The sequence below is a fragment of the Physeter macrocephalus genome, chromosome 5, assembly GCF_002837175.3.
Source record: "Physeter macrocephalus isolate SW-GA chromosome 5, ASM283717v5, whole genome shotgun sequence".
Taxonomy (NCBI): Eukaryota; Metazoa; Chordata; class Mammalia; order Artiodactyla; family Physeteridae; genus Physeter; species Physeter macrocephalus.
The window spans coordinates 84562717-84573118 of NC_041218.1; the positions used below are offsets into that span (position 1 = coordinate 84562717).

A 10402-nucleotide genomic window follows, 5' to 3' on the forward strand; every position below is an offset into this window, starting at 1 on the left:
TGGGCGTTCAAAGCCTGTTCTCTCTGCCTAAATTTAGAGCAACTCTGAATGGCCATCCCAGATCCAGTGCTGCCCATATCATTGATGAGAGCCTTTGTTTGGACTGCTTTGCCCTTCAACTTCTCCTTCTGCCCAATACCATTCCCCTCACCTTTTTTTTTTTTTTTTTTTTGGTGGTATGCGGGCCTCCCCTTGCCGTGGCCTCTCCCGTTGCGGAGCACAGGCTCCGGACGCGCAGGCTCAGCGGCCATGGCTCACGGGCCCAGCCGCTCCGCGGCATGTGGGATCCTCCCAGACCGGGGCGCGAACCCGGTTCCCCTGCATCGGCAGGCGGACGCGCAACCACTGCGCCACCAGGGAAGCCCCAAGAGTTTTATTATCAGTCTCGGCAAGACTAAAAATTCAAAGCAAATTCAATTTTGCTTAAGGGAACATTGTAAAGTAACAATTCTTCATATTACATGCCTCACGTGATCCATTTCAAGCCATAGAGAATTACACCTTTATGTGTCACTGTTCCAAGAGACAAACAAATGTGAACAGCTAAAACACTTTAAAAATGCACCAAGCTTATGAAGTCTCAAACAAAACTTGAATTTTCTGTACATACACCTGTCAAATGAAGTTATTTCCTGTACACCACTCCTCTTGCAAAGTGGTCTTCTGTTCCCTTTCATTTGACCTAGATCGGCTAGGAGACCTAGAGAAAGATCGGGATAGCTTGTGATTTCTTTCCAGGGACAGTGATCTCTCTCTTCTCCTATCTCTAGAAAGGGACCTGCTCCGGCTGCGGGAGAAGCTTCTCCGTCTTGGAGATCTGTGGCGAGGTGGAGGACTCCTCCTCTGATAATCATCTTGCGGGTGACGACCCCAAGAAGGAGGCAGCCACGATTTCGACTTCTCTTTTCCCCATTCGACAGGTCCACCCTTATTCGGCAGCCACATAGTGTTCTCCCGTCTAGTTCTCGGACAGCATCGGCTGCATCTTGGGGATCTTCAAATTCAACAAAAGCGAAGTCAGGAGGGTTTCTAACAACCCACACACTTAGGAGTGGTCCATAATAGCCTACAGCTCGTTCCAATTCAGTCTTGTTACCATTGTTTCCAAGATTACCTACATAAACTTTACACTCCAATGGACAGGAATCACGATGCATTTCGAGATCTCGGGTTAGAAACGCGGAGGCTCCAATCCACACACCCTTGGCTGGGTCTTCCCGGTCCCCTCCCGCGTGGCACCCGCAGATGCTCTCGCACACCTATCGTCCACGAAATGGCCTGGCAGGCGGATTCTTAACCACTGCGCCACCAGGGAAGGCCAGTGGTGATGTTTCGGAAGAGACTCCTCTCCTTTTAGAAGCACTTCTGTAGATATTTCAGTAATATATCTGGGATCTGTTTATCTTTTCATCCTCATCTTTCTCATCAGAAACTTGTGGCTTTACTCTTTCAGGTTCCTTTCTTTCTGGTGTCCGTTTGCTAGCTAGATCTTTGGGTTCACTTCTGTGCCTCTTTTCATCTTCGTCTTCTCTTTCATTCATTTCAGCCTGAGCTCCTCCGGGCCTCGCATCTCTGTCTGGCTCCTCCTTAGGTTTCTGTTTAGGTGTTAGTCCTTAGGTTTGACTTCTGAGTCTCTCTTCTTCCTGGAGGTGACCAGGCTTTACTTTATCATCTCTTTCTTCTTCTTTCACATGTGTTCCTGGTCTTACTCTTCCCGGTTCTTCTGCAGGGCGCGGTCCAGCAACTCGCTCTCTGGATGTAACTCTACGTCTCTTTTCCTCCTGGTCTTTTTCGTCTTTATCGACAGAATCATCTGATTTTGCTTTTTCAGGGTCTTCCTCAGGTTTCCGTTTGGCAGGACACCTTGTGAAATGAGATGTGATGGTGGTCTGCCTGGTAGTTTGCCTTGTAATCCTGGGGCTACATGAGACTTCAGCTGATTTTGTTTCTCCATCGGACTTGCTTCTCCTGGGCAAGCAAAGTTAGGAAACAGGTGCGGGGGACTAGTTTTTCTCTGCTATTTCCACTCTGCTGTCCTCACCACTTGTCTGGCTCCCATTTTCTAGACATCCATTCACTTCGTGACTGAAAGCATGAGCTCCGTTCTCAAGGACAAATCTTTATTTAAAAGGGATTTGACTTTAGCCCGGGAGCCCTCCTCTGATAATTCTTCTTTATGTAATTTGGTTTCCAAGTCACATAACTGATTCTTTATTTCTGTCTGCATAAATTCAGGCAAGAATTCAGACAAGAGATTCCATTTCTCCTTCACGCATTCCTTTTCTTTTAAACTATCTCTTTCCAAATCTTTTAAACTATCTCTTTCCAAATCTTTGAGGCGGACGGTCTCATGATTTCGTGAGCAGCATCGTGGGGTTTGTCGTAGACCGGCAGCGGCCACGGGTAGACGGCGGGCTCGGCCGCCACAGGCGACTTGAGCCTCAGCTCCAGCTTCTCCGCCATGTCTGCGCGCGCGGCCACCTCACCTTGCCAGTCGGGCGGTGGGCGGAGGGGCGGGGCCTTTCGCTCAATTTTAACCTGGAATATTTGTCATTTTTTTGGTTTTCCTTTGTGAGCGTTTTCAGAGACAGAAATTTATTGTTTACAATAAATTAAGCAAATGATTTTTTTAGTTAATTGTTTTGATTTTATACTGTTTGTAATTTTTTTGCACACAGATAACCAATGTTAATTTTTATGTAGTTAAAACAATTAGTGTTTTCCTTAATGGCTTCTACTTGTCTACTTACGCAGTTATTCTTAAAAAGGCCATATATATAATATTAATTTTGCTTAATCATAAATACTCTCTTCAATCATCTGGCTTAAGTTCAACTAAATTTTTCCATACACAATGTTGACATTCTTTAAACTGTTTACTTACTCCTAATATGTACAATCTTGCTGGATATTGAATATCACATTATTATAGCTTTTATTGAAACTATTTATTTATTGAACACTTACATTGAACCAGTTCAAAACTGCTCTAAATTCAATTAAAAATCTCCATAAACTATGAAGTATGTAGTAAAATTCCATTTCACAAATAAGGAAGCACAGAATCAGATTAAATAATTTAAATAGTTGAAAGAAGTTTTGATATCAAGTGTATTTAATTATGTTTTATTAAACACAATTAAATACTGCTTTTTAAAGCTGTTTTAGGAAGTTTAAAAAAATCTATAAATGGATGAATAAATAAGTAAAATAATTCTAATGATGTAGTCTATAATTTATGCAGTTAAGTCTTTCTTTTTAGTCTAACACTCTAATTCTTCCCACCAAACATAAGGAATTGCCTTGAATGCCATACGCCTAAAGTTCCACACTAAGTTTTAACATTAACCAAATAAATCTGCCAATAAATTATCAAATTAGAAAGAATGTTCCCCCATGGTGTGATAATTTACCATAAACACAATTATTAAAAGAATATAGTAAAATCTGGAGGGCAGATTTTGCATAGAGCCTATTATTCTATAGTGCATAGTTTGTAAGCAAATAAGATTTGTTAAATCAGCGAATATGGAAGCATTAATGACTTTATTAATCTACCTAGAATACACCATTCTGAGAAAACCAAATTCAGTTTTGACCCTTTACTCTCAATGAACATAGGTAATTTTAAGAAATAAATTAAAATAAGTCAGTGTTAAATACTAGGATATCATTTGTTTATTGGAGACTGTTGATCCAATTCCTTTCTCCTTTGTATCTGCAAAGCACCATTTCAGTACCTTTTAAAGTTAACGTGATGTAAGCTATCCACATGGCAGGGATATACAATAATGCAAAGCAGATGCATTTCAGCCCCATGGGAATTTGCAGTGAGTGAAAAAGGGTTTTATTATACATCTAGGCAATTGCGCAGATGAATGTCAGAAAAGCTGATAATTTTAAGCTCATAAATAAGAAAAAAGTAAGTAAACAACTTTATCCCCAACCTCTTTCTAGTGATGAAGCAAATTTTAAATGATTTAATAGATTTGATGCTTCATATCATTTTCTACAACTGGAAAAAACGAACAGTTGTTTAAAAATAATGTTATAGGGGAGAAGAGCAGAGAGAGCTAAATACTTGGTTATGACCACATGCATATTCTTAAATAGAAACCTAAGAATAAGGCAAGAAAACCCTACAAAAGAAGACTGCATAACACAGGAAGAGATGCCAGTTTATAATCTACTTGGTTTAGAATAGTCAGTTACTGTTACTTTGCTTCTTACCTAATGAATAAAGAGATATGGGAAAGGAATTTTAAGTATAAGGAAGTTTAAAGACATTTGTATGCAATCCTAAAAAGCCGATGTTATTTTTTCAATTATTTTACTGATGAATAAACTAAAATTCAAAGTCAAACAGCCATTAAGTGGCAAAATCTCAGCTCATGTCCATATTTGTTTAATTTAAAAATGTTCTTCCACTTGGCCATAAGAACACTTACAGAAGATTCCATAAAAAATAGAACTATTAATATTTGTTAGCTAAAACATACTCATTTTAATGACATTACAATAAATGTACATAAAATAATATCTATTATGTCTAAAAATACATTAAAATAAATGTGAACAATGAATTAGATTTTTTAAAAGCATCAAGTCATTATGGCAACCTTCAAAATTTACAGTCCTTTACTTGCCTGCCACTATTATTTACTACTGACTACTAAATATAGTTGCACTGCTCCCTAGAGCACTTTATTCTCTACATGCAAATAAACATAAAAACAATGTGTTTCTAACCTAAACATTCTGATAAACACAAACAAAGCACACCAAGAGCTAGGACTGGTTCTTCATCATTTAACTAAAATTTTGTAAGATTTTAAAAACAACAAGCATAAAAATAATAATTTCAGATTTAAAATATCATCATCGTTTAGTTTAAAGCTGTGGCTTTATGTTATTCTACATTATATTGTCAGATTCTTATTTTACAAAGATCAAAGTCAGAAAGAAATACATATATACACATATATATAGTCAGAAGTATGTAGCTGTGCATAAATCTAATAGAAACATAATGTGTAGAATGTAAATTGTAATCAAAATGTAACATATTTTTGTCTCCCATATTCCCTTCAAATTTATTTAATTGATAAATCTTTTGCTGTGCCACTGGGAGAAATTTAGGTAGGTCTCATTGACTTTTCTGTTAACTTTTTGGTCATCGAGGGTCCTATATTGATTTTTAGTCTCTGAAAACAGAGATTAAATCAAAAATTAAAAATATCTAATCCAAGATGTCATTTAACATAAATCTTCACTATAAACTAAGACTTCTTTTCCACATTGCCAGCAGTTGGCGTTCTCTGACATTTGGAAGGAGAAGTGCTTGGCTTTTTTATCTTCCTGCTCTGCCTACCTCTAAGTATGGTAGAGAGAAGGATAAGGGAAATAAAACATTTTTCACTTGAACTGATCACTGTTTTTTCCTGCTATAAATTAGTACTGGGCCTAGCAAATGTTTAGAATTATCTCTTTTTCTACTGGGACACTAAAAGTTCTGAGATTCCTGGGGTTTTCTCCCACCTGTACTTCTTTTGACCCTGATATATAAGTAGTTCAGAAGGCGGCTTGCAATCCTTCAGAAGCCCCTAGGAAGCCCTTATATACCTCTGGCTTCTTGCTGCTTGAGTCTCTTTGTCCCTGTACATGAGTGACCCATCAGCCATGTCCCGATAAGATTCCACAGTGGCATTGGTCTTCTAGTGCATAGCTCACTTCTGGTTTATAGGAACTACACAACCTCTTCTCCAACAAACTCAGAGTACAGTCTGATTCCAGCCCTAATGCAACTGACCTGGCCCTGAAACCACAGAACTGATTCGCTCTCTTTATCCTCAAGATTTTCCTGGATCAGATAATCCCCAAATTACAGTGGTCACGCATTAAGTTCTTAAGTGATCCACTTAAAGCACTACCACCTGCTAGGCTTCATGCGGCAATTCTGGCAACTACCTCTTTGGGTGGAGGAGGAATATAGCTTATAGAAAAACTTCAGGAAATTCACTCTCTTCTACATGATCTAATCCAGGTTTCACATATTCTTGATTTCACTAAGTGGTCTAGGATTCAGGGACCCAGTTCTAGAAACTTTTCTGAGGCAAATCCTACTATTTCCCTGACTAAAGGGCATTTCTTGAATCTATGAATATCTGTATAGAGATAATTGTGTATGCGTAGATAGACAGATAGATAGACAGAGTTGAGATTAGTTAGTAGTTGAGATTTTCTGTCTTCTTAAACTCTTCCCCATCTAGAATCCTCTAGTTTTTTTAGAGTAATTTAAAAAATAATTTTCAAATGAAATATGTGAGATATATGTTTTCTGAATTTTTTTTTATTTCCTTAAATATGTCCACGTTTCCAAGGAAAAATAATTTGCCTGGTATATGATTCTTGGTTTGCAATAGTGCGAAGATGCTATTCATTGTCTTCAAACTTTCACGATTTCAAATGTGAAGTCTGATGCCAGAAAGAGAAAATGAAGACTGATACTGTTTTCGGTTTAAGTAATCAGGAGAAGAATACAGTTGACATTTATTAAGATGAAGAAGAAATTCGGGAAGAGCAAGTTTGGGGAGAAAGACTAAAGTTTTGTTTTTGGTTTTGGACGTGATAAGTTTGAGATATCAGATATTTACATGAAGATGTAAAGTCAGCAGTTGGAAATCTGAGCTCAAAATGCATGAGAGGAATTCAGCAGGAAATATTTGAGATTTATAAGCCTATAGATAATATTAAAAGCCATATGACTAAGTGAGATGAGTTACTGAGTGAATGATGATAGAAAAGAGTTGAGTTTCAAGGACTGAATCCTGTGTCATGTCAATATTTGGGATTAAGAAGAAGAGCAGAAAAGAAGAGATCTGAGGAGAGGGGGCTAGAGAAAAACAGTTTAGGGCTGTGTACCCAAAAAAAAGCCAAGTGAATAAAGATTTTCAAGCACTTTATCAAATTATGCTTATAGGTCAAATATGATGAGGACAGATAATTGAGCACTGGATTTATCGACATAGAAATCATCAGTCTCTTCATCAAGGTCAGCCTGGGTAAGTGCTGAGGGGTGAAAGTGTAATTAGACTAGATTTAGGAGACAATGGTTAGGAGGGAAGCTGGAGACAAGGAGTGTAGATAGTTCTTTCAATGGGTGTTGATGTGAAAGGGAACAGAAAACTATCCCCTTAGATCCCTCTTTGCCAAGCTCAGAGGTAGGAGAATTTGCAGGTAGGTAAATCCTGAAGGAAATTAAATAAGCTTGGGAGTCAATTCCTGACTGGAAATTCTTTTTCTGAGAGGGAATTTGGGGTGAAATCTCATTAAGGCATAAAAGTTTTTCTGAGACTTTAACCTTATAAAGTAAAGTGACTAACAAAGAGCAGCTATACCTGCAGGAGTAAATCAGGTCAAAGTTGCATGATGCAATTGTGCTAGAAGCTGGAAATATCAGAGGCTAATATAGCTCCACAGAATTTTTTAAGTCCCCAGAGAAAATTCAATGGAAAATTTTAATTCTACAGATTAATAGTAGACTTTTTAACTTTCCAAGGGTTTTCACCTAATCTATCCTATTTGATCCCCATGACAAACTGTGAAACAAGCAAATTTTTATTTTTTCCATTTTAGTAATGAGGAAATGAGACACAAAGAATACATAACATTTGTTCAAGATCACAAAACCAGCAAATTGTAGAACTGGGATTGAGACCAGTTCCCCTGATTATAAGTCTAGCACTGTTTTCACTAAATGAAGTTGCAAGTCATAACTGAGAAGTGGAAGACTGCCAAGAAATTGCATAATTTATCTATCAATTGGTAAAAGTTACGCAGGAACACTATTTATGTCTAAAATTTAATTATGTTAAACTTGTAGCTATTCATCTTACCAACAAACTAAAATGATATATCAATTAAAGTTACTGCGCTCTTGTTTTCCACTCTGGAAGACAGACTGTGACTGCCTAAGTAGTTAACAGGGCACTTTGGGTTTGTGTATTAATAATACAGACTTGAAAGATTTCTCTACCACCCGTTTCCACACTATTTCACAATTTAATACCTGCATAGCTCTGGGTGCATTAACTAATATTGACTTAATTTTCTAATCTTTAAATTAGGGCAAGTTTTATCTACTGCAAAACATGGATGCAAATAAGAATTAAATATTGAAAAATGAGTACAATCTTAGTTAAAAATGTTTATCAATAAATGTGTTTCAATTTGGACCCCCAGGCACACCACAGTGGTCATACTGGCTTAGCCTTAACTGGACTATTTTGAAGACTCTGACCTATTTCATTCATATAAATGGTGAGTCAATCAGGAAGGAGAGTATAGAACAATGAAAATTTTAAATTGAGAACTTGAAAAGTTAATGTAGAACTAACAATATTGCAAAGCAGGAAAGAAAAGACAAACAACTCAAATATTAAAATACATGAGTAATAAAGGGAAAAATCATATGCTGCCAAATGAGTTATTTCATCTCAATAATTTTTTCTGACACCTTCAGTCAGACTTTCCAGAAATTCAATGGGACAATAAAAATATGTAAAGCTAGAACTCAATTGTATTTTACTCATGATTTACACAGATAAATAATCCAGGTTCTCTACCAAAATCCTGGTCACCCTGAATTCATCTTTTTTTCTCATAACTTCCATTTAATTGTCAGCAAATCCTGTCAGGTGTAACTTCAAAGTTCAGTTGATCCCTGAACAACTCTGGGGTTAGGGGCACTGCCTTATGCACTGTTGAAAATCTGTATATAACTTTACACTTGGCCCTCTGTACCCCCATTTCTGCATCCCTGAATTCAAACAACCATATATCCTGGAGTAGTAAAGTATATATTTAGTGAAAGAAATCCTAGTATAAGTGGACCTGTGCAGTTCAAACACTTGTTGTTCGAGGGTCAAATGTACATCCATAATAAGGCCATACCCACCTCATCACCTCCACTGCTAATAACCTCTTCCAAGCCACCATCACCCCTCAGTCTCCTGTGTGCTCTTCCTGTTAACCTACTCAACTCCAACTGCTCTGGCCTCATTTCCCTACTTCAAAATCCCCAGGCTCAGGACTTCAGGGCTTTTGACTTGCATTTACCTAATCTTAGAATGCTCTTCCCCAGATGATTACGTAGTACCTTGCCTCTCCTTCTGCAGATCCTTGCTTCCCTGTGAGCCGACCCTTGCCCCATCTCCCTATTTGAAATTGTGGCACCACAGTCCCCTAACTTCTGCTTTAAATTTTCTCCTGAGTCATTAGTACTATACTTATGTATTTATTTTATTTCCTTCTCTTTCTAGGATGTAAAGTTCTGTGAGGGCAGGGATTTTTGTCTACTTTTTAACTACTATATCACCATGTCATAGAATAGTACTTGCCCAGTAGTAGATAATGAAAAAGTATTTTTGGAACACATTACCCTTTTTAAATAATTAGAAAAAAATTAATTTATGAAATAACGTAGATATTTACACATCTAATAGTTTATTTTCCCACTGTATTTTCATACAAAACTATCTGCCATTAAGTATTTTGTGGAAATAATCTTAAAGGAGACCTCTACAAAAAAATTAATTTTAAAGTAACTTATTTTTCTCAATATGTATAGTATATTTATATTTTTATCATATAAAATATCTTCAGAGGAATTTTCATCTTATCTCAACATTGTATATTAATCCTAAACTAATAAACACCATCTAAACTATAAAACTATTAGGTCGGTGTACAAAGCTGTGGGAACATACCAAAAAGTAAATACCAGTGAACCAATGCCCCAACCTGAAGGCATAAATAATATTTCACAAAGGCTGTTTCATGCTTTCATCATTGATAGATTAGACATCATACACAATTGAGTTTCAGAGGTAGAAGCAATGGTTGGCAGAACACATGTTCAAAATTTAAATTGGTCTTCATTATCTGGAAAAAGGATCATAAATAAATGTAACAGAATTAAGTTACAAGATCATTGTAGTACATCCTAGGGTGAACAAAAAAAACTGAATAAAAGAGGACAGAAATATAATTTTTAAAAAGCAGCAAAATTGTTTAATTCGTACTTTATTTATTAGCCACTATCCTAGACAAAGAATAGGATAAGAAATGAGTAAGCCATGGCACCTAGCCTCAAAAGCTTCTTTTCCATTGCAAGGAGGCAGAAAGAAACACCAAAATAAAATGCAAACTGCAAGTTCAAAATGTCCATAAGTGCTGAACTAGAGGAATGCAAAAATAGGAACACAGTGGGAAAAAATAATTATGAATGAGATCATTAATATGTGATCTTCCTCTTAGCTCCAGCACAGCAGTCATACCATTATCATGCTCATGCCCTTAATCCTAATTACCGCGAGAAGAAACAGATTGTCTCCGTTAAGCA

General features: G+C 37.0%; 2 pseudogenes; both read right to left on the reverse strand.

The window, feature by feature from the left end:
- Positions 1–615: 615 nt before the first annotated feature.
- Positions 616–1157, reverse strand: LOC102992479 (serine/arginine-rich splicing factor 3-like; annotated as a pseudogene).
- Positions 1158–1376: 219 nt separating this feature from the next.
- Positions 1377–2463, reverse strand: LOC129392111 (DNA (cytosine-5)-methyltransferase 1-like; annotated as a pseudogene).
- Between the last annotated feature and the right edge of the window lie 7939 nt (positions 2464–10402).